The sequence below is a fragment of the Trichosurus vulpecula genome, chromosome X, assembly GCF_011100635.1.
Source record: "Trichosurus vulpecula isolate mTriVul1 chromosome X, mTriVul1.pri, whole genome shotgun sequence".
NCBI lineage: Eukaryota > Metazoa > Chordata > Mammalia > Diprotodontia > Phalangeridae > Trichosurus > Trichosurus vulpecula.
In genome coordinates this window covers 51,179,568-51,206,813 of record NC_050582.1, presented here as the reverse complement: position 1 = coordinate 51,206,813, position 27,246 = coordinate 51,179,568, and positions in this window count along the sequence as shown.

Genomic DNA, 27,246 nt, shown 5'->3' with positions numbered 1-27,246 from the left:
AGGCAAGGCTTGAACCCAGGTCCTCCAGAGCTATAAATAGAAGATGTGGTTCTGTGGGCTAAGTCACTATGAAAATTGTAGGGATGGAGTCGAGCTCCATCAGGGGTTTACAAAGAGCTACTACTGACTAATGCCTAGGGAGGGCTTCTGTGGCCTCTCAAGAATTGAAACTGTTAATGAGTACATTGTCCCAATTTATCCAATGTGCAATGTGGCATGCATGGTGGGTGTGAAGAGCCCTGGATGTGGAGGGAGGAAAGGAGGCCTTGGCTCAGGTGCCAGCTGGGATGCTTATTAGGTACATTTCACTGGGCAAGTCACCTGACATATATGGCCTTCAACTCTGCCTTTGTATAATGAGGGAGTCGGGCTAACTGGGCTAACTCTGAGGTCCCTTCCAGCTTCAGAGTTGGGGTGATTACAACAAAATAAAACTTATTCTGAAAAGTGAGCCATAGGCTTCCCCAGACTGCCAAAGAGGGTCATGACACAAAAAACGTTCAGAACCCCTGCCCTACATAATGCCCCTAGGCTTCCCAATGTCCCTGTGGTAGTTCCCCCATATCTGTAAAGCTGTGGACCTTCCACCCCCCAAAAGAAGTCCCTCAGGGATAACTAGGTTAATTTTGTTGAAATATGCTTTCTCCAACGAAGAAATGAGAAAATGTACCCCCTTTCCTTCTTTGCAGCGGTGGGAGACTAGGGTATGGAACATGGCATACACTGTCAGACTTGAGGTATTAGTGAGTTCTACTGAACCACTCTTCTTTATTTTTTTTTATTCTTTATGAGAAGAGATGCCTCTGAGTGGGGGGAAGAGAATATATTTGGAAGTGAAGGTGATGTGAAAACAAAAGAAATAAATACAAACTTTACTAAGTGTTAAGCTATGGGCCACAATCCTCCCCCACCTCCTAATTTGTACATTCCCCTATTCCCCTACTCTGCAGCAAAGATGGGATTGTAGAAAGTTCTTCAATGGTGTCTACAAGAACCTCATTCTCTTTGCTTTAAAAATCTTCTGTTGCAAGGGAGGAAGGCACAGGCTTACCCTGGTTGAACGGAGAGGTACGATGATGACTTGAGAAGAAAAAGGAGCAGAATGGACCCTAATTCCCCATGGGATGGCCAAAAAAGCTAATGTCAGCCAACTGTAGATGTGTGCTGACTGGGGGCTGGATGGAATGATGCCTGTGTGCATAGTGGGAAATGGAGTCTCTTGAGGTCCCAAGTGGTTTCTGGGTATAGGAGTGGGATTGTGAGCATATGGCATGCCTTGTTTAGCTGGATGGGTGACAACTGGGTTCCCCCTTGTTGTGTTTGTCAGTCCTCTTAATCCATTCTTAAAAGTGCAAGGACTTGTGGGAAGGGCTCACCACAAGGTAGTAATATAAGTCAGCCAGATATGAGCAGGATCCTAGTCTGTCCCTGATCATATAAGGACCCAGATACGATAAAAATCTATGCGGTCTACTTCCTAGACTTGGGGTTTGAAGGTTCTAGCTTTGATTCCTGATTGTATCCCTTAAGTAGCTAAGTCAATTACCCTCTCTGCACCCCATTTTTCCTCTGTAAAATGGGGCTAGAGATCCTGGATACTAGTATTTTTCTCCTTACACCAAGTTACCTTACTGTTGCTCTTAGTACAGTCATCCTTTCTACATCACAGGGGTTAGGGGAGTGCTGCCACCCTTCCCCCCTCCCCCCAATGCTGTGATCTGGAAAATCCATGAAAACTTTTTTGGCCTTCCCTTCATACCAGAGAAGAAGTCTGAATCTTTTCTTTCTCTTTTATGGGGTATTTACAGTACCTTATTGTAAAATGTGGGTATATTTTTTGTTATTAAAAGATAAAATATATTGATATACAATACTATACATATATCTTATGCATTTCTGAGTTTCTAAACTTTTCCTGTGTCAGCTGCTGGCTTTTGTGTGTTGTCATAGTCTTCCAAAAAACTCTCCCCCAAATTCCCATATAATTTCTTGTGCCGACCCAAGGGATACCGAATCTGTGATGAGCTAAGTCCAGATGTGGAAGAGATAACTGAACTGCATTGTGCTGCTAAATGTTTAACAACCAGCTCTGGGGGGGGCAGGGGAGAATGCACCCACAGCATACTTTGAGGTTTAATTGGCATTATTAACATTTTCTCCATTGCTTTCTGAAGTCTAGACCCAATCAACAAAACAAATCCAGCCCTGATTCTTAGTTAGCATTTGCTGATTTCTGAGGTGGAAATGTTCACAATGAAAATGATCTGCTCTCCCCAGTGTGCTCCTCTTCCTCGTATCTGCCTCAGTCAAGCAGAGTATATTTAAAGCTTTGATAGAATTAACCTTTGATAGTTGTGTTTTAATGTCCAAAAACTATGCTTTGTAGTGCTAAGGTTTAGATTATTAGTAAGTAAATTCCTCCAGCCTGCTGCACGTCAGGAAGTGGTTTCAAGAAACTACTCCATTCGATATTCAATCAGCCAACAAAACTGATTAAATGTCTACTGTGTGCAGAGCCCTGGACCAGGTTTTAAGGAAATGCCAAGAGAGCTAAGCCCTTTGCTTCTACCATCATGGAGCTTATAGTCTACTAGGAGCATGTACTTTTGGAGATCAGGAAATCATCGTAATGTGTATATGCATTTGGGAGAGGCAGAAGGTCATGTCAGAGGCAACAGGAGGGAATCCGAGTGGTGAAAATGGCATTTGAGTTGGAGTTTAAAGGGTGTTGAGGGAGAAGGACGTTTCAGTTGTTGGGAATGGTAAGAGCAAAAGTGCAGAAGCAGGAGAGTATGAGCTGTGTTCAGGGGTTGGCAAGGAGTACAATTTAGCTGAAGGGTTGAGTATGTGAAAGTATGATTGATATCGTCAATGAATGGAAAAGCTGGGCAGTGCCAGATTAAGGTTTGTCCAAGGGCAGTGCCAGTGTGAATGATGAAGAAGAAGAATGAATAAGATTTATGGAATCCTTGAAATCAAAGTGAGCCTGGGGCCCTGGAGATAAGTAGGTTTAATCCACTCAGTCCCCAGCTAAAGCTGTAACTAGGACATGGCCATCAGACCTTTACCACAGGATGGGCAATTTTAGTGGTGCCAGCATCATTATCCTGGGGCATGCTTCCTTCCTTGGCAACCAGTATCTCCCTCCAGCAGCCACAGGGGGCAGAGAGAGTCTTATCCCAGTGTTCAGGACCTTATAGGGTCCTGGTAAGCACTCCTTCCTAGAGAATGCCTCCTGCCTTCCAACACCAGTTAGTCCTTCAATAATAGGGAAACCCTGGGGGCAGCTAGATTGCACAGTGTATAGAGCACTGGTCCTGGAGGCAGGATGACCTGAGTTCAAATTCAGCCTCAGACACTTGACACTTACTAGTTGTGTGACCCCGGACAAGTTGCTTAACCCCTTTTTGCCTTGCAAAAAACCCAAAATGAAACAAAAAACAATATGGAAACCCTGAGGAGTCCCATTGTGGGCTTCTGCCTCTTGGGCCACTCCCCCTCCCCACCTCCCCTAGTGACTGCTCTGTCTCTGGGTAGCATTCCACCCAATCTGAAAATATCCCACCCCACCTCCAACTCAGTACTTCTTTGGCTCTCTGGCTGGAGCATTCATTTAGCCCAAAGGTAACATCCCCCTCAGCCAGGCAGGCAGAGACTGCGTTTGATTAACTGGGGAATTGACTTCATGTAAATACCTGTTTTGCATCAAACAGGTGTTTGTGTATATACACACATAAACATTTTCTGTTTATTATTTATTTATATGCTTCCACGAAGGCTGCATGCAGATATAGTTGCTATGCTTGCAAAGCAGCAGGCAAGTGCTACGTATTCAGATATTCCTTCCCATAAAATGAGCTTTCACTCTGCATTTGGTCAGATGGTCTTCTTGCCACTTAGCTCATTCTCCTTTGTAGCATTTACCTGTTGTATTCATGGAGTATTTGAACCCTCATTAAACTGAGAACAGGCTCTGTATCCTCACTTTGTAGTCTTAGCTGCTAAAACAGGACCCTGCACACAGTAGGGACTTTAAACATTTTCGTCAATTTCCTTCCCTCCTTCCCCATCCTCTCTGACCTCCTCTTCTTCCCCTTTCTTCCCCCTCCTGCTCCTCTCATCCTCCGCTATCCTCCTCCCCTTTTCCTCCTCCCCCCTCCCTGCCTCCCACCAAACCAAGCAGGGTGTCAAAGACAATAGCTACATACCACAGGTATGAGACACAGCAGTGGATAGCAGGCTGGCCTCCAAGTCAGGAACACTTGGGTTCAAGTCCCACTTGTGATACATACTGACTGTGTGACCCTGGAAACATCACTTAACTTGTCAGCTCTTCAGACAACTCTTCTAAGACTATAAGTGGCAGAATAGGTAGCAATTTGCATTGTTGAAAGGGATTTCTTACTGGAAATTTCCACACAGATGGGACAGCAGCTCTGGTTCAAACATACAAACGCACTCACAATCGTTGCCCTCCTGGAAGTTCCAATCTAATCTTCCAATCCTTTATCACCCATCCTCAGAGGATTTGGGTTCTTTGGTGTAATGTTTATGGTATACGTGAACGGCTGCTAGGTGGCACAGTGGATAGAGTGCCTGGCCTGGAGTCAGGAAGACTTGAGTTTGAATTTGGCCTCAGACACTGACTAGCTGTGTGACCTTGGGCAAGTCACTTTACCCTGTTTGCCTCAGTTTCCTCATCTGTAAAAATAAGCTAGAGAAGGAAATGGCAAACCACTCCAGTCTCTCTGCCAAGAAAACCCCAAATGTGGTCATGGAGAGTCAGACATGACTAAACAAGACAAACTGTCTAAGAACTTCTGGTCTAGATGACTTGTAGACCCCTTCCAGCTCTGTGATCCAATGAATTAGTAGCAATGGGTGGAAGTTTCAAAGAGGCCAATTTCAATACAATGTAAAGAAGTTCCTATCTGTTGAAACTGGAATGTCTCTGTCTTCCCCTGGCTAGAAATTCAGTGGCTACTGTCTGGCTAGATCCTACTATGGATGGGCACAGATGCTATGACATTCTCTGTATTCAAGCTGGGCTAGTCCATCCCTTCTTAGGCCACCTGATGGCCCCTGCTCCCCATACTAAGCCTGGCACTAAAATATTAGTGCCAGGCTTAGTGGAGACATTTGATCAGCTTTGGCCCCACTGCAGCATAGAAGTCCTGAACTCAATTGATCCACCAGGTTCAGCCTCCAAAGGATCAGAGACCACAGGGATGTGCCACTGCACTCAACCACATCAGGAAGTTTCTAAAAAATATAATTGTCCTAAAGGTGGCACAGTGGATAAAGTGCAGGACCTAATGTCAGGAATACTCATCTTCCTAAATTCAAATCTGGCCTCAGATACTTACTAACTGTTTGACCCTGGGCAAGTCACTACACCCTGTTTGCCTCAGTTTCCTCATCTGTCAAGCAGACTGGAAAAGGAAATGGCAAACCACTCTACTATCTCTGCCAAGAAAATCCCAAATTGGGTCACAAAAAGTCAGACATGACCAAAATAAATAAACAACCAAAAAATGGACTCCTAAGGAGGTAGTGAATTCCCCATCCCTGTAGGTCTTCAAGGAAAGAGAATTCAGGATATATTCCCAGTTGAAAAAGATTCTTGTCAGTAGAAGATCTCTGGGGTCCTTCACAGTACTGAAAGTTTGGTGTTTTGCACAGGATACTCTGGCAGATGTGTATCAACTGTGGTCTGAGACCATAGTCCATGGATGCCTGGGCAAAAATATTTTAGCCTTCTTTGGCCCAGCAATACCACTTCTAGGGCTGTATCCCAGAGAGATCATAAAAATGGGAAAAGGACCCACACATACAAAAATATTTATAGCAGCTCTTTTTGAGGTGGCCAAGAAGTAGAAATTGAGGGGATGCTCATCAATTGGGGAATGGCTAAACAAGTTGTGATATATGAATGTAATGGAATACTATTGTGCTATAAGAAATGAGGAGCAGGCCGACTTCAGAAAAACCTGGAAAGACTTATATGAACTGATGCTGAGTGAAATGAGCAGAACCAGGAGAACATTGTACACAGTAACAGCCACAGTGTGCGAGGACTGATTTTGTCTGAGGCCACATTTGAACACAGGTCTTCCTGACTCCAGGCCCAACACGCTAGTCACTATAGTGCCACCTAGCTGCCCACATTTGCCTGGTACATAGTAGGCACCTAATAAATGTTCATTTCCTTTTTTCCTTGAATTTGGATGGGAAAAATGACATCTTTATTTTCCCCAACCTGAAACTCAAACCTAGCATTTCCTACAATTATGAATGTAGGTGACACATATTATTCTGAAAAGGGGCTTATAGGCTTCACCTGACTTCCAAATGCTCCAGGACATAACTTCTTTCCTTACTCCCCCATTTGACACAGGCTTTATGTTGTAATATCGTTATGAACTTATACAATATAGACAGTCCTGATCATTACATAGATGGGATGTAGGCAGTTCATAGCAAGGCTAGAATTCAATAAGACAATTCCTATCACATACTGAGTACATGTACACCTCTTTGGGGATCCACAGGGCTCAACCTAAGAAAAATTCTGAAATGGATGTCTCATTGGCTGGCACCTGACCTCTTTAGTCTGGCACCCTCATGTTATACATTCTTTGCATAGGGCTCTCTGTTGTATCCACCCCTCAGGCTGGTCTAGTTATCCAACTGGGAGCCTGTTTAGATCTCCCATCTGCAGAGGAAACACCAGACTTAGAGTTCCAGCAGGTAAGAGAGAGAACCAGACAAGCTGCTGGCTAAACCTCAGCCCAGAGGAGAGCTGAAAGAAAACACCAGGAAACATACAAAGTGGTCAAGAGTCTCAAGAAATGGGTCTGGTCTGGTGTATGGGGCAAGATACAGGAAGGGTTGGCTCATGTAGCTCCCTTGTGGCTTCCAATTCGATGTGAGCGTTTACCCACTTCTACCTGTCCCTTTGCCTCTTGGGCTTTGACATTTGGCAGGAGGTCCTGGCCTTCCTTCTGCCATCTCAGTTCCTTATGGGCCAGATTTCATTGCCTTCCAAGATGATCTAGAAAAGAAAGATCTTGGCACTGTCAAATGGTTCAGCATCAGAATGGCCATGTGGTTCTCTCATTAAAGAAAACACATTAACATCTGCTTTGCTGCTACACCCTGAGGATCATGGGACCCTTCCATCAGACTTCCCTAGGTGTTGTCTTCCCTATTAGAATGTAAGCTCTTTGTGAGTAGAGACCAGTTTGGTTTCCTTTTCTCTTTGTAGCCCCAGTGCTTTGCACAGTGTTCAAGAAATACTTTACATTTATTCATGCATGCATTCATTCGTGCCACTTCATTTAACTGAGCACCTACTATGTACAAGTGTGGGGAAAGACATTATTGAATGAGAGCCGACTCCTGACATCTTAGGACTGTCAATCCTATTCCAGGTGAGGAAGCTCCCTCTGCAGATGCAAGTCAGCACCTCCTGGGCAACCGATCTCTTAGAGACTTGAGCAGGGCTCTTGTGTAGATTACACAGCTGTGCTTTGGACATAGGATTTGAACCCAGGGCTTCCAGGCTCTAAGACCAGCTCTCTGCCCATTCCATGGTGCTGCCTCTCTCACGCAAATAGATGGAGTACAAAAGAAAATATCAGCAATGCCTAAGACAGATACAGACAAAGGGTTACCAGAGGCCCAGGTGATAAAACAATCCATGCAGGTGCTCTCACACAAACGTATCTAGCAGCTTGGCCTTTCTGGAGACAATGTCTCATTCACTAATTCCTGTAGGAATGATTTCAGAGGCAGGGATTTTAGGCTAGGTAGGAGAGGGGAGGGAGGAGTTTGGCAGATGGGTTGGGGGAGATATGTGGGGGGAGGGGGAGATTTGCAGCACCCCTCCAATCAAACCCTACAAGAGGTCTTTTCACCCACACTTAAGGCCAGCCCTCATTGAAATCACATGTGGTTTGTTGATTCATGACAACATGTGGCTTCCTGTTTATAAGGGAAAAACAAGCCTGAATTAGCTCCTTCTCAGAGCAATCCAAGGACTCCTTGTGTCTAAAATGCCAAAGGAGGAAGCAGAACATTTTGATGAATCAGTGTAAATGAATCAGACGCATATGGGTGGGCCTTCCTTGGAGTCTTAGGCACCAGATATTGAACAGCTCCAGTGAAAAATTATGAGCTAAAGCACAGCGGATTGGGCCAGGCCCAAATGAGGAATGTGCAGGGCAAAGGGCTTGGACCAAAGCAAAGTCAGCTGGGTCCAACCGGGAACCTGTTGGCCATGCTACCTGCTGAACAGATGAGCCTTGTCCATTCTGCTTTTCTGAGGCACACCCCTCTCTCCTAGGAAAGAGTTTTCAGTCTTTTAGTAACTGTGTTCATTGACTCCTTTTGTTTTTGTTCAGTCATTTTCAGTCACATCTGACTCTCTGTGACCCCATGTGGGGTTTTCTTGGTAGAGATACTGGAATGCTTTGCCATTTCCTTCTTCAGCTCGTGTTACAGAGGAGGAAACTGAGGCAAATGGGGTTAAGCGACTTACCCAGGGTCAATAGCCAGTAATTGTCTGAGGCTGGATTTGAATTTGGGTCTTCCTGAGTCCAGGCCTGGAGCTCTATCCATTGATAAAGGGGATTGGAAAGGGAGACTATTGAAATTAGCCTGGTGTTTACTTCTGCCCTGTCCTATGCTCTTTGCTGTTATCGTATTCACTGGATCTGCTGTGATCTTTGATTTTCTGCCTTGTTACTATAGGTAATTATGTGCTTGGCTACTCAGCTTTCTTCTGTCACTTAAAAAATGCTTATCCTATTTATTATCATGTCTATATCACATTCATTTATGAATATATCCATCTTCCCCTCACCTACTCAGTCAACATTCCCTTATAAGATGGCAGAAAAAAGTATTTTAGAAAAACTAAACAATACTTCAAACATGTCCGACAATATACACACTATTCTGCATCCATAGTCCTCTACTTCTGAAGGGAGGGAGGTATGATTTCTCAATCATTCCCAGTCATAATATGCAGCATTCAGGTTTTTGCTTTGGTTTTTTTCCATTAGGTTTGTTTTTACTTTATTTCACATTATTTTGGCCAAGTTTTCCTATACTTTTGTGATTTTTCATATCCTTAATTTTTTATGAAGCAATATTGATTCCATGGCATTCATGTACCACCTTTTGTTCAGCTATTCCTCAATCCATGGGCATCTACTTTGTGTGTCGTTCTTTCCTACAACAGAACGTGCTACGATCAATGTTTTGGGATCTGTGGGACCTCTTTCTTTCTTTGGTCTCCTTGAGGGATACAGCATGCAGTGAGATCTCCTAGTGAAAGGAAGAATTGACATTTTAGTCCTCTTTTTAAACATATTTCCAGATCAATTTCCAGAATGGCTGCACCATTTAATGGCTCAGCAAATGGTATTTTAGTGTACCCGTCTTTCCACAGCCCCTCCAGCATTGACTGTTTCAATTTTTTTTGTCATCATTGACAATTAGCTGGGTGAGGGGGTGAAATAAGTGTTGGCTTTGATTTACATTTCTCTTATGATAGTGAGCTGGATCATTCTTTCATGTGATTTTAGTAGTCTGAAATTCTAGGCAAGTCACTTAACCTGTCTGTACCTCAGTTTACTCATCTAGCCAACGGAGAAAATATCATGTGGCACTTACCTCATAGAGTTATGAGGATTGGTTGAGATTAATATACGTAATGTAGTTAAAGTGCTGTAAAAGGCCATTCTTAAATTGCCAAATAAATGTTGGTTATTGTAATTTATAACAATCACTGACAATACTACTATGATTGGTGCTTAGAACAGTGCCTGCGCATGGTAGGTGCAGAATAAATCATTGCTGACTGAGATATTTATTGACTGAAAGTGCTTTAGACCATGTCTGAAGGATTCTTGTCTGTTCTGGTCTTAGCATGGCAACAAGCCTGGGGCTGAAGGACAGGGAAGCATCTTGAGTTCATGCTACCAAAGGACTAGGAAATGGGGACATTTAGTTGGAAAAGGTAAAAGGAAGCATATTCAATAATTAATCAGCTACTCTGAGCCAGTGCTGGGTTAGGCCCCTAGAGATACAGGGAAAAAATGAATCAGTTCCTCCCCTCAAGGAGCTTCCAAGAGAGGCCCTGTGCTTTAGGAGAAAGAGAGATGGATTTGGAGTCAGAGACACTAGGTTCAAATTCAGCTCTGTCCCCACCTCCGTGACCTTCAGCAAGACCTTTCACCTCTGTTTCCTCATCTGTAAAATGAGAGGCATGGCCTAGATGGCCTCTGAGGCCCTTTCAACTCCACATTTGATGTATGACCTTGGCTGAGTTGCTTCCTTTCTCTTGGGTCTCAGTTTCCTCCTCTGTAAAATGAGGGGGATGGATCTCTGAGATTCCTCCTAGCTCTACATCTGTGATCTTACTGGGGCCGAGCCAACATGTCCATGGTGTATACAAAGTAAACACAAGAAAGCTAGGGATAGGGCCAGAGGCTGCGCAAACAGTTGTGGGGGGAGATCTGAAGGAGGTGCCATGAGGTGAGTGTTAAGGGGAGAATGTTCCAGACGTGGCTGGGGGTAGGGTAGCCTGTGAGAGGCACAGGGGCAGGAGAGAGTGTGTCATGGGCAGGGAATAGCAAATGGATCGTGGGAAGGGAACGTAGAGGGAGGAATAAGCAAGCAGCCTGGGAAAATAGATTGGAGCCAGACTGGGAAGGGCTTGTGTTTGATTCTAGAGGCAATAGGGGGACACTGAAGTTTCTGGAACAAGGAGAAGGACATGTGACATGTACTTTAGGCACCTCTGTGGAGCATGGATTGTAGAAGGGAGATGCTGGAGGCAGGGAGGCCAGTTAGGAGGCTACTTTTGAAAAGTGATGAGGGCCTGAACTCAGGTAGTTGTCATGTGGGTGCATAGAAGGGAATAAATGCAAAGAGGGCTGTGGAGGTATGTCAACAAGACTTGGTAAACTGATTGATTATAGGGTGAGATAGTGAGAGGGGCTCTAGGTGGCGCTATAGTGAATAGAGTGCCAGGCCTAGAGTCTGACTCATCTTCCTGAGTTCAAATCTGGACTCAGACACTTACTGGCTGGGTGACCCTGGACAAGTCACTTCACCCTCTTTGCCTCAGTTTCCTCATCTGTAAAATTATTCAGAGAAGGAAATGGCAAACCACTCCAGCATCTTGGCCAAGAAAGCTCCAAATGGGGTCACAAAGAATCAAATACAACTGAAACAACTGAACAAGCAAAAGGAGAGAATTGAAGATGAGTCTGAGGCTGTGGACCTGGGTGTTTGAAAGAACAGTGGGTTCCATTGATAGAAATAGGGGAATTTGGAGGAATGGAGGTTTAAGGGAGAATATGATGAGTTCCACTATGGACATGTTGAGTTTGCTGTGCCTGTGGGCCATCCATTTAACAAGCAATTGGTGATGTGGGAAAGGAGCTCAGAAGGGAGATTAGGCAAGAAATATTGACTGGGGTGCCAATTGCATTGAAACTGGACTCCCAGGATCTGATGAGATCACCAAGAAAGAAGATGTAGCGAGAGAGGATCAAAAGGGGCCACAAAGAATGGAGGGCTATTTTGTACTTTTCTTTGCTGCGTGGTTGTCAGGTAGAAAAATATTATGACTTGGCAGTCAGCCCATTGGTGACAAGACTCTCTCTGTGTAGCTGGGCTAAACATTGGTGAGCAGAGAGAGTTTGCTGCTGGGACCATACTAAATACCATCCCAGATTATATTGTAGGAGAACCAGCTGGAATTTGTGATCAGCTGATCCAGCCTTCTAAAACCCAGGGTAATGCCCTGGACTACCACTTTATCTTATGTCTCCATCCAAAGTTGATGTTTTCTTCTTTTGTTAGAATCTCTGGCTCACCTTGCTTGTTACCCATATTTTGTGCATTTATATATGGACTACTGAGGCTGGCTCCTTTCTTGGAATTTTTTTTCTCCTGCAAGCTTCTGAATATTTCTTCTTTTATTCTTCTTCCTACATTGCAGCTACTCTAGATGGCATCCAGCTTGGTAAATATCCAGAGGCAGTTTTTGTATTCTGTCTCTCTCTTCAGCTTAAAGCCCCTTTGATTAGATTTATAAGACTCCTGGCAATTTTTTCCCACCAGCTCCTTGCTAGGTATCCATCCCTGGCCAAGAAGCCCTCATTTCCATGATCCAGAAAATTGAAACCCATTCTCCTGCATCATCTTCTTTACTCTCTTGTCACTTCACCAGTCTGACTCCCTTTTCTGAAGCCCTGCCTTCATTTGGCAGCTGCCTTGGAAACACCATCTCTGTCCCTGAGGTCTTCATTTCTTTGCTCATGACTTGGGAATCTTCAGCAATGCTTTCTAGGTTCCTTCAGGCAGTCTCTTATGTGTCTACATGAATATTCCCAGTAGTGTGTCATATTCATCCAGTTTGACAAGTCATGGGGAGTATTTTGTCACATCTTGGATACAGGTCCCAGGAAGACAGTGGCCTTCTCCATTATTAATGTCTGGTCATCAGCTAGCCCCCTCATTACTTCTCAGCAGTGAGAAAGCAGCTTTAATTATTTGTTTCTTCTTCCACTGACTCTTTCGGGGTGATCTTTTTCCTGAAGAGAGAGTATCCACCTCATTATTCCTTGGCATACAAGAAGCAGCTTCCAGCAGGAAGAGGGTCTGCCTTTTGTCTCCTTGGGAAGAACACCATGGCAGTTATTAAGCTCTAAGTGTCCAATGCTTCTTCTTCCCCACATCCCTGTCCCATCCTTTCTAGCCTTTTGAGACACAAGTCTTGCCTCTGAAGTTCCCTTTTCTTCTTCTTTTTGACTTTAAAAACCTCTTTCCATTAAAATAAAAAGTACAACTTTCATTTTAGAGATGAGGAAATAGAGTTTCAGGAAGGTTACATGATTTACCCAAAACCCCATGGGAAGGAAATAGCAAAGTTAGGCCTTGAATCCAGAACTTTCTGACTTCAAACCAAATGCTCTTTTCCCTACATCATTTTGCCTCTGACTCTTAACCAACTAGGTGGTAGAGTGCTGGACTTAGAGTCAGAAAGAACTGAGTTCAAATATAACCTTTCTCAGCCTCAGTTTCCCCATCTGTCAAATGGGGATAACAACAGCACCTACCTCTCAGGGTTGTTGTGATGATCAAATAAGAAAATATTCGTAAATCACTTTGTAAACCTTAAAGTATTATATAAATGCTAGATTCTTATTCCCGATGTGACTGATCCATTCAAGGCTTTGGAACACCCAAGTAGGATGTTACATCTTGAGTCAGTGAGACTCTGCCTATGCTGTCTTCTAAAGAGAACAAAGGTTTGAGACAGTTCTTTCAAATGTCTGGAAACTCAACTAGCATGAGCACAAGAAACTCTACTATTTGAAAATTCTTTTAGGTCTAAGGGGTTCTTGGAATTATGATATTTTTTTCTTGGTGGGAGCAAGGGGACTCCTGTGGACATGTGATGATGTGCCCAAGGCTGTTCAAATCATTGTTGGCACCTTGGTCATAAATGCCTTTAGAAATTTTGGAAGAGAAATCCAAACATGGAAGGAAAGCCAGGAAGAAAATGAATGACCATACATGATAGGTGAACCAGGGAAAATCTACAGTGACAGTTTGCAAGTGTGCAAAGCCAACTGACACATCCAATGAAGAGAATTCTCCATTAATTGGATACCCAGGAAGACGAGGCATCTGAAAAGATGGTGGAGATAAAGCCTGGGCAGTGGTTCTGTTATCCTGATTAATGGCTAAGCAGTTGATGCATTATTCAGAAGCCATTAATGATGATGTTTGAACAAAACAGCCACCATCAAACCAGACACATTGTCTTGGGCCCAGATTGGATGCATAGATGAGTCAGTTCATTCGACAAACATTTATTAGTCCCCTGCTGTCTTCAGAGAATTGTACTAGGTGCAGGGGAATATGTGAAGTTAAAATGAAAGATACTGACCCCCCCCATGGGAGCATCCATTTTGTGTAGATGTCAGACATATCACAATATTGTTTGGTAAGTGCATTAGAGAAGGGTCAAGAAAGCACTATATTGTCAAAGGGACAAGGTCAATATCAAAGTGGGGTCCTACAGGAAGGCTTCTTGAAAAGGAAAGTACTTATAAGAATTCTTTTATTAAAGCAGTTTTTTTAGCATTAAATAATTTATCTATGAGATGGCTGGTGGCTCAGTGGATAGAGCCCTGGGCCTGGAGTCAGGAACACTTGAATTCAAATCCGACCTCAGATACTTCCAAGCTCTGTCACCCCGGACAAGTCACTTAACCTCTGATTGCCTGACAAAATGGATTCACTGGAGAAGGAAATGGTAAACCACTCTAGTATCTTTGCAAAGAAAACTCCAAATGGGGTCACGAAGGGGAGAACATGATTGAAAATGACTAAACAACAAACATTTAACATTTATTTGAATTTTATTTAACATCATAGTAGAACAGGGAATCATTTGGGGGAAGGTGAATAAGTTTTTTTTACACATTAATAGTAGGTAGCATTTATATAGGACTTTAAAGTTTACAAAGCACTTTACATTTGTTTTCTCATTTGATCCTCATGATACCCTAGGGAGGTAAGTTCTTTTATTATTCCCATTTTACAAATAAGGAAATTGAGGCCGAGAAGTGACTTGCTCAGGGTCACACAACTAGGAAGTGTCTGGCAAGATCCCAACTCAACCTTCCTGACTTCATGTCTATGGTGTTATTCACTGTGACACCTAGGTATCTCCTTTACAAGACACCTAAAGGCAGGCACATGTGGGCAGCTGGGTGGTGCAATGGTGGTGCTGGCCTAGAGTTAGGAACACTTATCTGCCTGAGTTCAAATCTGGACCCAGATACTTACTAGCTGTGTGATCTTAGGCAAGTCACTTTACTACTTTTACCTCAGTTTCCTCATCTGTAAAATTAACTCAAGTTGGAAATGGCAAACCACTCTAGTATCTTTGCCAGGAAAACCTCAGATTGGGTCACAAAGAGTTGGACATGACCAAAAACCATCACAACAGCAAACAACCACCACAACTGGCAGGCGCTGTTGGCTTGGTCTTCTCCTTTCTTGATTTGACAACCTTCCAATTTGCCCATCTTCAGCAGGACTGCTGTTGCCCCCGGGTACATGAGGTAGCAACATCCTTTGTTCAGAGAGGAAGAGGGTTAGGAGGTGAGGCGGATGGCATTGCCTATAGGGATGTCTACTTATCCCCACCCCTAGAAGGTTAATTTTCCCCCATCATCTGCCAAACACTGAAGACAAAATATTTATAGAATCTTAGGATTCAGAGCTGGAAGGGGCTTTATAAAAAAATAAAGGCTATGCATGTATAACCATATTAGACATATTTCCGCATTAGTCATGTAGAAAGAATCAGAACAAAAGGGAAAAACCACAAGAAAGAAAGAGCAACAACAAAAGAGAAAATATTATGCTTCGATCTGCATTCAGACTGTCAGTACTTTCTCTGGGTGTGGATAGCATTTTCCATCATGAGTCCCTTGGAATTGTCTTAGATGATTGCACTGCTGAGAAGAGCTAAGTTTATCAAAGTTGGCCATTGCACAAGGTGGCTGTTATGGCATACAATGTTCTCCTGCTTCTGCTCACTTCACTCAGTATTAGTTCCTGTAAGTCTTTTAAGGTTTTTCTGAAATCCTCCGGCTCATCATTTCTTACAGAACGATGGTATTCCATTACATTCGTTTACCACAACTTGTTCAGCTATTCCTGGATTGATGGGCAACCCTGGAAGGGGCTTTAGAGACCATCTAATGAGACTCTTATTTTACAAATGAGGAAACTGAGGCCCAAAGAGGTTAGTCAGTCAATTAGCATTTATTAGGTGCCTGGGGTGTTCAGGGAGGACTAACACCTCTGAAGTGAGGGCTGCTCATTTGCCTTTGGTGGCTACCTGGAACTCAACTCTCACCTGTGACTCCAAGAAGCTGTAGTATGCATAGCAGCCACATCTGGGTAAACTGTCTTAGCAGACAGGCTAAACCAGGTTGAGGGTAACTGAGAAGCCTCAAACCGATCAGTGAGTTAGGGAGCTCTCTATCCTAAGTGTGTGAAGACTTCTCTAGTGGAATGGACAGATGAAAACAATTTGATTAGTTATTGTATTGATTAGACTTCTGCAGTTCCTTTTTCCTTTCCTTTCTCCTTTCCTTTATTTTCCCTGAGCTCTAATACGTGTAGCACGCTTTTCTTTTAAATATATGATAAATTCAACATGTAATTTTCAAAGCTGCTTTGCTTGTCTATGAGTCTGTCTGGCCTTCTCTTCTATTAATTTTTTTAATGAAAAGAAATTTTAATGTCTCTATTTTCTTTTACCTTTTTTGCTACTCTATCCCATCTTCCTCCTACTCTGGTCCCATTGGAAAAAAACAAACTAGGCCCTGGTAACAAATGCCCATAGTTGAGCAGAATTTAGTCCTATATCACCACGTGTCTTATTCTGCATCTTGGGTCCATCACTTCTCTGTCTGGAGGTGAGTAGCATGTGTTGTCATCAATCTTATAATGGATAAAGTATTGGATTTGGAGTAAGGAAGACCTGAGTTATAATCTGTTTCAGATTTTTACTGCTATGGGAACCTGGGCAAGTCACATAACCTCTCCCAGCCTCAGTTTCCTCACCTGTTAAACGAGGACAGTAATAACACCTACTCTCCTAGGGTTGTTCTGAAGATCAAATGAGATTACATAGGTAAAGTGACTTGCAAGCCTCAAAGTGATTCATGTATGGGAGTTATTATTATTAATATTAATACGGTTGATCGTTGCCTTTACCTGAGTTCTTAAATCTTCCAAAGTTGTTTCTCTTTAAACCGTGGATATTATTGTATAAAATGTTCTCCTGGTTCTGTCCATTTCACTCTGCATCAGTTCGTACAAGTTTTCCCAGATTGCTTTGAAATCCCTTGTATTTGTCATTTCTTACGGCATAATATTCCACTCTATCCATATACCATAATTTGTTCAGCCACTTCCCAGCTGATGAACACCTACTTTATATTCAGTTCTTTGCTACAAGTGCTATGATAAATATTTTTGTACACATGGGCCTTTTCCTCCTGTCTTTGACCTCCTTGGGGTATGATTGGTATCCTCTTGACCAAAAAATCCATAGAAACTGTGATTTGCCTGGACCTTTCACCATTTAGTCTGTGGCAGCCTTGTGAAGACAAAGAATTTGTTTCCCTAAGAGCCTCAAATGACTCTAAGTCCCTTCCTAATTCTCTTAGCTCTTTAACATGGGCTGTTTGGGGTTTTGAAAGGAAATGATTAGGACCAAGGAGCTCAGTTAATGCTTTGCCCAATTGGACTTGGTCCATTGGGTAGACTGGCCATCTTGATGTCAGACACCTAATCCTTCCACAGATTTCCAATGATAATGGCCCATCAGGACCAAAATGCTTTGCTGGACTTGGTGTTAAGGTCCATCAGGAATCAGGACAACAAATCTCTGGTTTCAATACTCAGAGAAGACTGAATCGAATCAATTACAATTAAAAAGCTTAACGATGCAAACTCTAAAAGGACTCCAGAGAGAAATGCACAATCTCAGTATTTGTTTATGGATTGGGGTAAACAGCTTTTCCATTTAATGTCTTTAATGAGAATTCTTGAAATGGAATTAATGACGCTAAATTAAAAATGGATGAAAGGAGGTATTTCTAAGCAACATATAATTAACCTGTAGAATTGATAAATATAGTATATATAAGGATGATAGTCCAGAAAATGTAAGGGGCTGTAAGTTGGCTGGAGCAGAAAATTGGGGAATCTGTTTATTTTCAGCATTCCCACTTAATGGCCACATGATGTCTGGTAAGCTGTTTGTGCTTCTCCTGAATCCCAGAAATTTGGCACTGGAGGAGGCCTGAGCGCAATGGTTCTCAACCTTTATTTTTGCTCACAGCGCAATATTATCTGCTATAAGTTATCACAGCATCCTGTTTTGGTTGCCAATGTTAGGGGACAGTCAGGAGACTCCCATGTACTCCATTTCCCTTCAGTAACAGCAGGAATTTTGAAAGCTCTTTGGGAGTTCAGGGTCTAATGTGTGTTGAGGTTAACATGTACGTATAATAGGCAAGTTTTGTTTATTTTGCACTTACTGTACTTTAGTGTTCTATGAATGCTGGGTAAGTGAAATTTATATTAAACAAAGTTATTGATACTTTTATATTTGCAGCAACATGATATAGCATCAAAGTTTAGAGCTGGAAGGGGCCTTGGAGACTGTTTAATGCAGCCTTCTCATTTTACAGAGGAGGGAGCTGGGGCCTAGGGAGGGCAAATGATTTTGCCAAGGTCATGCATAAGATCCTAGAACTAAAGCTGAAAGAAACTTCAGAGGCCATCTAAGTCTGCAGCCCCTCTCATTTTACAGACCAGGAAACTGAGGCACAGAGCAGAGAAGCTATTTGGCCAAGGTCATACAGATAGCGACAGAGGCAAGTTGAATCCAGGCCTTCAGACTCCAAATCCAGGGCCTTGTCATGCTGCCTCATCCAGAATTGTATGGGCTACCTAGCAAAACTTGGGGCACATCCTCTGAGAACCACTACTGTCAAGGTCCCTGAGGCTGACTCCTTCATGTGAAACAGAGATATTTTCCACAACACCCCGCACAGCCTCCATTGAAGGCCTCACTACCTCATTATCCAGCTCTTCTATTTCGGAATAGCTCCAATAGATAGAAAATTCATGCATGTGTGAAACCTGAATTGGCCTGTTTGCAGCTTTCCCCTCCCCCCTCTCCACTTTACTCCTGGTTCTGGCCTCCCTGGCCAAGCAGAAAGAGATTTCTTTTTTTCCTTTTCCATGTGACTTTTCAAATATTTGGAGACAGTAGTCATCTCTCATCCCCAGATCCTCAAATGTTTTCTTTTTCAGCTGAACATCCCTAGGTTCTTCAGCTAATTCCCATGTGCCATGATCAGTCCTCTGGAAATTCATGGTCATGTCATGGACCCCTTTAGTGGTCTGGCAAACCTATGGCCCCCTTCTCAGAAGCTTATTTTCGATGCATAAAATAAAATACATATGCTTACAGTAGAAACCATTTACATAGAAATAAAGATGTAGGATGTTTTCCCATCCAACTTCTTGGGCCTGCTGAAATCTATCTATAAAGCCTTTGAGGTTCTGTAGACACCAGGTCAAGAACTCTTAAATCTTTTTCATCGGTGGCCTTATTAAAATGTGCTATTTAGAACTGAACATGGAGCCAAGATGGCGGCTGGAAAGCAGGGACTAGCATGAGCTCCCCACCAAGTCTCTCCAAAAACCTATAAAAATGGCTCTGAACCAATTCTAGAACTGCAGAACCCACAAAACAGCAGAGGGAAGCAGGGCTCTAGCCCAGGACAGCCTGGATGGTCTCTGGGTGAAGTCTATCCTGCATGGAGCTGGGAGCAGAGCCCAGCATGAATGGCGCGGACCAACCAGACCAGGAGCCGGGCAGAGTGTGCCCTAGCGCCCTGAATCAGTGAGCTGCAACAGTTACCAGACTTTTCAACCCACAAACACCAAAGACAACAGAGAAGGTTAGTGGGAAAAGCTGTGGGAGTGGAAGGAGTTAACGGTTTGGCTACCACCCCGGGGGCAGCGGAGTGGGGCAGCTACAGAAGTACAGCTCCAGTTGCTTCCAGCCCCAGGCCCACCTGGTGGGAGGAATTAAGTGGTGGATCAGAGCAGGAGTGCACAGCCTGCTGAAGATCTAAGTCCAGTCCGGGTTGGGGGTTCTTGGGGAAGGAGGAATGCTGGTGTGGCAGAGCTGGCGCATTCCCCGAAGCATGGAACATAGTTCTCTTAACTCCACAAGCAGTCATACCGCGCTGAAAAACTCAAGGGTCAAGTTAGTTAGCTGGGAATATGGCCAGGCAGCAAAAACGCACCCAGATTCAGTCTCAGACTTTGGATTCTTTCTTTGCTGACAAAGAAGACCAAAACATACAGACAGAAGAAGTTAACAAAGTCAAAGAGCCTACAACAAAAGCCTCCAAGAAAAACATGAACTGGTCCCAGGCCATGGAAGAGCTCAGAAAGGATTTGGAGAAGCAGGTTAGAGAAGTAGAGGAAAAATTGGGAAGAGAAATGAGAAGGATGCAAGAAAACCATGAAAAACAAGTCAATGACTTGCTAAAGGAGACCCAAAATATACTGAAAAATATACTGAAGTAAACAACACCTTAAAAAATAGACTAACTCAAATGGCAAAAGAGCTCCAAAAAGCCAATGAGGAGAAGAATGCCTTGAAAGTCAGAATTAGCCAAATGGAAAAGGAGGTCCAAAAGACCACTGAAGAAAATACTACCTTAAAAATTAGATTGGAGCAAGTGGAAGCTAGTGACTTGATGAGAAATCAAGATATTATAAAACAGAACCAAAGGATTGAAAAAATGGAAGAAAATGTGAAATATCTCATTGGAAAAACCACTGACCTAGACAATAGATCCAGGAGATATAATTTAAAAATTATTGGACTACCTGAAAGCCATGATCAAAAAAAGAGCCTAGATATCATCTTTCAAGAAATCATCAAGGAGAACTGCCCTGATATTCTAGAGCCACAGGGCAAAATAGAAATTGAAAGAATCCACAGATCGCCTCCTCAAAAAGATCCCAAAAAGAAATCTCCTAGGAATATTGTCGCCAAATTCCAGAGCTCCCAGATCAAGGAGAAAATATTGCAAGCAGCTAGAAAGAAACAATTTGAGTATTGTGGAAACCCAATCAGAATAACCCAAGATCTGGCAGCTTCTACATTAAGAGATCGAAGGGCTTGGAATACGATATTCCGGAGGTCAATGGAGCTAGGATTAAAACCAAGAATCACCTACCCAACAAAACTGAGTATCATGTTCCAAGGCAAAATATGGATTTTCAATAAAATAGAGGACTTTCAAGCTTTCTCAGTGAAAAGACCAGAGCTGAATAGAAAATTTGACTTTCAAACACAAGAATCAAGAGAAGCATGAAAAGGTAATCAAGAAAAAGAACAAGAAAAAGAAATTGCAAGGGAGTTACTAAAGTTGAACTGTTTTGTTTACATTCCTACATGGAAAGATGATGTGTGTGATTCATGAGACCTCAGTATTAGGGTAGCTGAAGGGAATATGCATATATATATATATATATATATATATATATATATATATATATATATACATGTTTATGTATATATATGTATATGTGAGTGTGTATGTATGTATATATGTATGTGTGTGTGTATATATATATATATATATATATATATATATATATATATATATATATGTAGAGAGAGAGAGCGGACACAGGGTGAGTTGAAGATGAAGGGAAGATATCTAAAAGAAATAAAATCAAATTAAGGGATGAGAGAGGAATATATTGAGAGAGGGAGATAGGGAGAGATTGAATGGGGTGGATTATCTCGCATAAAGGTGGCAAGAGGAAGCAGTTCTGTGGGAGGAGGGGAGAGGGCAGGTGAGGGGGGAATGAGTGAATGTTGCTCTCATCAGATTTGGTCGGAGGAGGGAATACCATACATACCCAATTGGGTATCTTACCCCACAGGAAAGAAGAGGGAAGAAGATAAAAAGGGGGGATGATGGAGGGGAACACAGATGGGAGTAGAGGTAATCAAAAACAAACACTTTCGAAAGGGGACAAGGTCAAGGGAGAAAATTCAGTAAAGGGGGAAGCAAAATATAGTTAGTCTTTCACAACATGAGTATTGTGGAAGGGTTATGCATAATGATACACATGTGGCCTATGTTGAATTGCTTGACTTCTTAGTGAGGGCGGGTGGGAAGGGAAGAGGGGAGAGAATTTGGAACTCAAAGTTTTAAAAACAGATGTTCAAAAACAAAAAAAGTTTTTGCATGCAACTAGAAAATAAGATACACCAGCAATGGGGCATAGAAATTTATCTTGCCCTACAAGAAAGGAAGGGAAAAGGTGATGGGAGGGGAGTGGGGTGACAGAAGGGAGGGCTGACTGGGGAGAAAGGCAACCAGAATATATGCCATCTTGGAGCCGGGGGGAGGGTAGAAATGGAGAGAAAATTTGTGATTCAAACTCTTGTGAAAATCAATGCTGAAAACGAAATATATTAAATAAATAATTTTTTTTAAAAAAAGAACTGAACACAATTCTCCTGATGTAGTCTGAGCAGGGCAGACAATGGTGGCAGTAACAGTTCCCTCATCTCGGAAAACGTTTATATAAAAGGTACCTAAGACCTCATTAGCCATGTCATATTAGTTTGCTGCCCACTATAATTCCCCGATGTTCCAATATTCATCCAACAAACGCATTACCTACCAAAATGGTGTCAAGTTTTACTTCTCCTATTTTATGCTTGGTAGTTGATTTTTGGACCCAGGTGGAAGACAACATGTATCCCAATTAAATGTAATCCTACTAGCTTTCATTCATTCAGTAAATAATCCTTAAGCACTAGGCATTGTGCTGTATGATGGAGATGCAGAGAGCAAAATGAACAAGACCTAACCCTCAAGGAACTTAATGTTCTACTGGACCTTGAGATGGGTTTGATTCTGTTAGTCCAACTTGTGAACTGTTCCTCTTCATTTTCTGCCAGAAAGTATGGGGAGAGCATTGTACAGATTCCTTGTTCTTTACTTCATGATTTCAACGTATCCATGAATACAGCATGATACAACCTCTCTGTTCTACAAAGGTGTGTGTGTGTGTGTGTGTGTGTGTGTGTGTGTGATGAGTCCGCTCTATTGGGGTGTTTAGACCTTTTACTTAAAGAATAGTGTAATTGCACACTTCGCCTAAATCTTCTCTTTTTAGGAAGTACAGTGGAAAGATAAGGCTTCCTGAAGCCTTGCCCTTTATTTTTACATAAAAGAGACACATTAGAATAGTTATTCTTCTGTGTACTAAGAAAGTAGTTGCACACACTGAGTATTCTTGTTCCAAATTGTTATAATCTCTCTATTGTTGGGTTTCTATGGTATCTAGGTTTCAACACAATGGAGGATGAATCAAAGCCTCTGCCCACCTCCCTTTTGTCTGGAGCTCAGTGATGAAGGGAATATCCTAGGGGGAACATAGCCATCTTTTGCGGTTAGTGTGGGGCAATAAATAGTTCATTTTTGCCATCCTGTTAATAATAATAATTAGCATTTATGTGGTCCTTTAAGTTTTGCGAAGTGCTTTATAAACATTATCTCATTTTATTCTAATAGCAGCCATGGGAGATAATTGCTATTATGAGGAATGAGGAAACTAAGACTGAAAAAGGTTAAGTGACTTACCTAGGGTCATACAGATGGTAAGTGTCAGAGGCCAGATTCAAAGTCAAAACTTTCTGACTCCCAAGTTCAGTGTTCTATTGATGTCTACATATGTCTCTCCTGAATTACAATCCTGAATCTCCAACTGCTAATTGGACATTTTGAATTGTTTGTCCCGTAGGCATCTCAAACCCAACACGGCCAAAACAGAACTCATAATATCTCCCTCCCCTACACTCCTCTTCCAAACCTCCTTATTTCTGTCAAGGACATGACTCTTCTCCCAGCTTCACAGCTCACTTCAGTCTTACCCTTGATTCACTATTCATGCCCACCCCCACTCCACATCCAATCTGTTTTCAGATCTTGTCGTTCTACCTTGGCAACTTCTCTTGAATATGCTTATTTCTTTCCTCTGACAATGCCACCACCTTCCAGGTCATGCCCTCACCTAATGCCTGGGCAATTGTAGTGACCTCCTAATTGGTGTCTCTGCCTTGAGTCTTTCTCCACTCCAGTCTACTTCCTCCGCACAGCTGCTAAAGTAATTTTCTGAAAGTTTGACCGTGTTACCCCCACCCCCACCCGCACCCCCCGCCACTCAATTCCACCTCTGGGATCAAGTATAAAATCCTTCTTTTTGGCATCTAAAACCCTTCCCAACCTAGCCCCTTCCTACCTTTCCAGTCTTCTCACACCTTCCTCCTTCTTTGATGCAGGTATTCCATACCACCCAGCATGGAATGTCCAGATCAAAGAAGGCGCCATGCTCTATGAGTGAAGCAGATTTGTAGAAGCTCAAAAGAAATGAGATATGCAAATTTAGAGCCATATCCACTCCAAATATTCATATGGACCATTCATGCTTCAGCTGTGGTTGAGCTTTCTGAGCTTGTATTGGTCTGATAGGCCACAGGTGGACACACTATACTTTGACCCCAACATAGTGATGTCATTTTGGTCTTCCTGGAGGATGAAGGACAACAACCAACACCTTCCTCCCCTTCATGTATGCTACAATCATTAGTACTGGTCTTCTTGCTGTTCTTAGTACAATACAACTTGCTTTCCATCTCAGAGTGTTCTCTCTAGCTTTCCCTCATGCCTGGAATGCTCTTCCTCTTCACTGCCACCTTCTGGCTTCCTTTAAAACTAAGCCTCAAGCCTCCTTTCTGTAGGAGGCCTTTCCCAGTCCCTCCCATTCTAATGCCTTCCCTCAAAGATTAACCTCCTATTACTATCGCAGCTATGTTTCCAACATTAGAATGTGAGCTCCTTAAGCACAAGGGACCATGTTTTTGCCTTTCTTTATAGCTCCTGAACTTCCTGGTCCATAGTAAGCATTTAAAAAATGCTTGTTGACAGATAGGCATCCCATTATATGATCACTGTCCCCCACAAGAATCTTCAGTGGTTCCTTTCTGCTCCTAGGATCGAATACAAACCCTTCTGTGTGGCCTTTAAAAACCCTTCAGAACCTGGCTCCAGACTATCTTTCCAAGCTGATCATATATCACTCCCCATCATGGTCCCGGTATCCACCTCATTTCCATTTCCTGGCCCTCTCTTAATGATGCTGTATCTTCTATGGGAGCCTGCCCCTTCTCTGTGTGTGTTGGCTTCCCCTCCTAGACTGGGGCTTCCTTGGGGACAGGCTCTGCCTTGCGCTTGTGTTTGTATCCCCAGCACTTAGTGAAGTGCCTGGTACATAATAAATGCTTAATAATGTTCTACATCCGTCCATCTGTCTGTCTGTCCATCTGGCTGTCTCTCTGTCCGTCTGTCCATCTGTCTATTCATCTTGTCTATCTATGTGACTGTCTATCCATCTGTCTGTCTATGTTATCTATCCATTTGTCTATCCACCTATCTGTCTATCACCTCTCTCTTGCCTCTGTCTCTCTCTCTCCATCCACATGTATAATTTAGCCAAAATGACTGCCGTCCCTCACCCCACATAAAAATGTGAAGTCTCATTGATTCTGCGGCATCTCTTGCATCCAGTCCCTTCCACTCACAAAGCCAGCACCATACTCCAGACCCTCATGGCCTCTCTTTTGGACTACCCTAGAAGTCCCTAATCCGTCTCTCCCCAATTCAGTTCATCTTCCACTTGGCTACCAAACTGATTTTTTTTCCTAAAACACAGGTCTTACCATGTTACCCTCTTCCCACTCAGTAAGCTACAGTTGTCTCCTTATTATCTCTAGATTCAAATACAAGCTTCTCTGGTTGTCATATAAAGCCCTTCATAACCTGCTCCCAAAATCCCTTTCCGGGCTTGTCACACATGCTATCCTCCACACATTATATAATCCAGTCAAACAGTTCTTGCTGTTCCTTGGATTGGTTGTTGTTCAGTCATTTCATTTGTGGCCAATTCTTTGTAACCCCATTTGGGGTTTTCTTAGCAAAAATACTGAGGTGATTTGTCATTTCCTTCTCCAGCTCTTTTTACAGATGAGGAAATTGAGGCAAACAAGGGGAAGTGGCTTGCCTAGGATCACACTGGTAGAAAGTATCTAAGGCCAGATTTGAACTCAGGAAGAGGAGTCTTCCAGGCTCCACTGAAGCACCACCTAGCTGCTCCTGTATTCCTATTGCTCCTCACACACAACATTTCATGTTCCAAAACTGTGCCTTTGCACAGCCTGCCCTTTGCACAGATGCTCTCCTGGTCATGTGGACGTCTTAGAAGCTTCCTTTAAGACTCAGCTTCGGTGCCACTTGGGGCTTTTTCTGCCCTTTTCCTTGTTAGTGCTGCATTTCCCCTCCCCCCAAATTGCTACCTTTTACCTTCTTAGATATTTTGTATCCACATCTGTATGTTGTGTCCCTTGCTCCTTGAGGGAGGATACTATGCATTTTTTATTTTGTATCTAGCACCTAGCACAGCCTCTAGCACATAGTAGGGCCTTAAAAATGCTTGTTGGTCATCGAGTTGATTGATTGCATGTAATTTTAATGCCAGAAAATTCTGTTCTCCCTTGTGTGAAAGGAGTTATTTTGGGATGTCGAGTTACATTGCTAGAGTGAAGGCAATTACTCCCCTGCATGCTAACATTCAAGGGGGTGTGATTCTCCAACCTTGCTGAGAGCACAGAAATACCTTATCCTGTCTCTGCAGAAGAAACAAAAAAATCACACATTTTAGAATCTTCATCCTCCTCAATGCTTTTGAGAAGCACAGTGCACTGTAAAATGAGGGGGGTTGGACTTGATGGCCCTAGAGGTCTCTTCCAGCTCTAGACCTATAATCCTGTGTGTGACCTTGTATAAGTCCCTTCTCCCTGGGCCTCAGTTTCCTCCTCCGTAAAATGAGGGGGTTGGACTTGATGGCCTTAGAGGTCTCTTCCAGCTCTAGAGCTAAATTGCTATGAAAGAATTCCTAGCTACCTCCTCATCACAACAACTGAGAGACCTTGGCACTGATGAGATTATGTGGGACTCTGGGCAGAGACTAAGTATGGGAAATGGACAAGCCATAACCCTGGTAGAAGGTCTCATATAGGTGAGGTAGGAGATCCATAATCAAGCTGGGGCTAGATTTAATGGGTGCCAACATTGCCCACAGCTATCAGGACCATAGATACATATTGATACCCAGGAAGTCATGAGAGACCAAGGGTTGGCCCAACGGCAGGTCTGGCTATTCTAGCAAACATGGTTTCCGGGTCTGGGGAATTTAGAGGCAGGCATCTCCTCTTACTGAAGGCCCACATCCATGTCAACAAAGCCAAAGACAGGAGAGGAGTACGAGGATAAGAAGACTGGCAGACATCCAGTTCATAGGTGATGATCTCAACTACATGAAGAGAAAGGTTGCAGTGGACTGGACAGAGTGAGAGGTTTCACTCTTTCCATTCTATAGGCTCCAGAGGGGCCTTGGCTCATTGTCACAGTGTCTGACCTATTTCATGCCCTGCCCTACCATGTTCTATGCACCTTG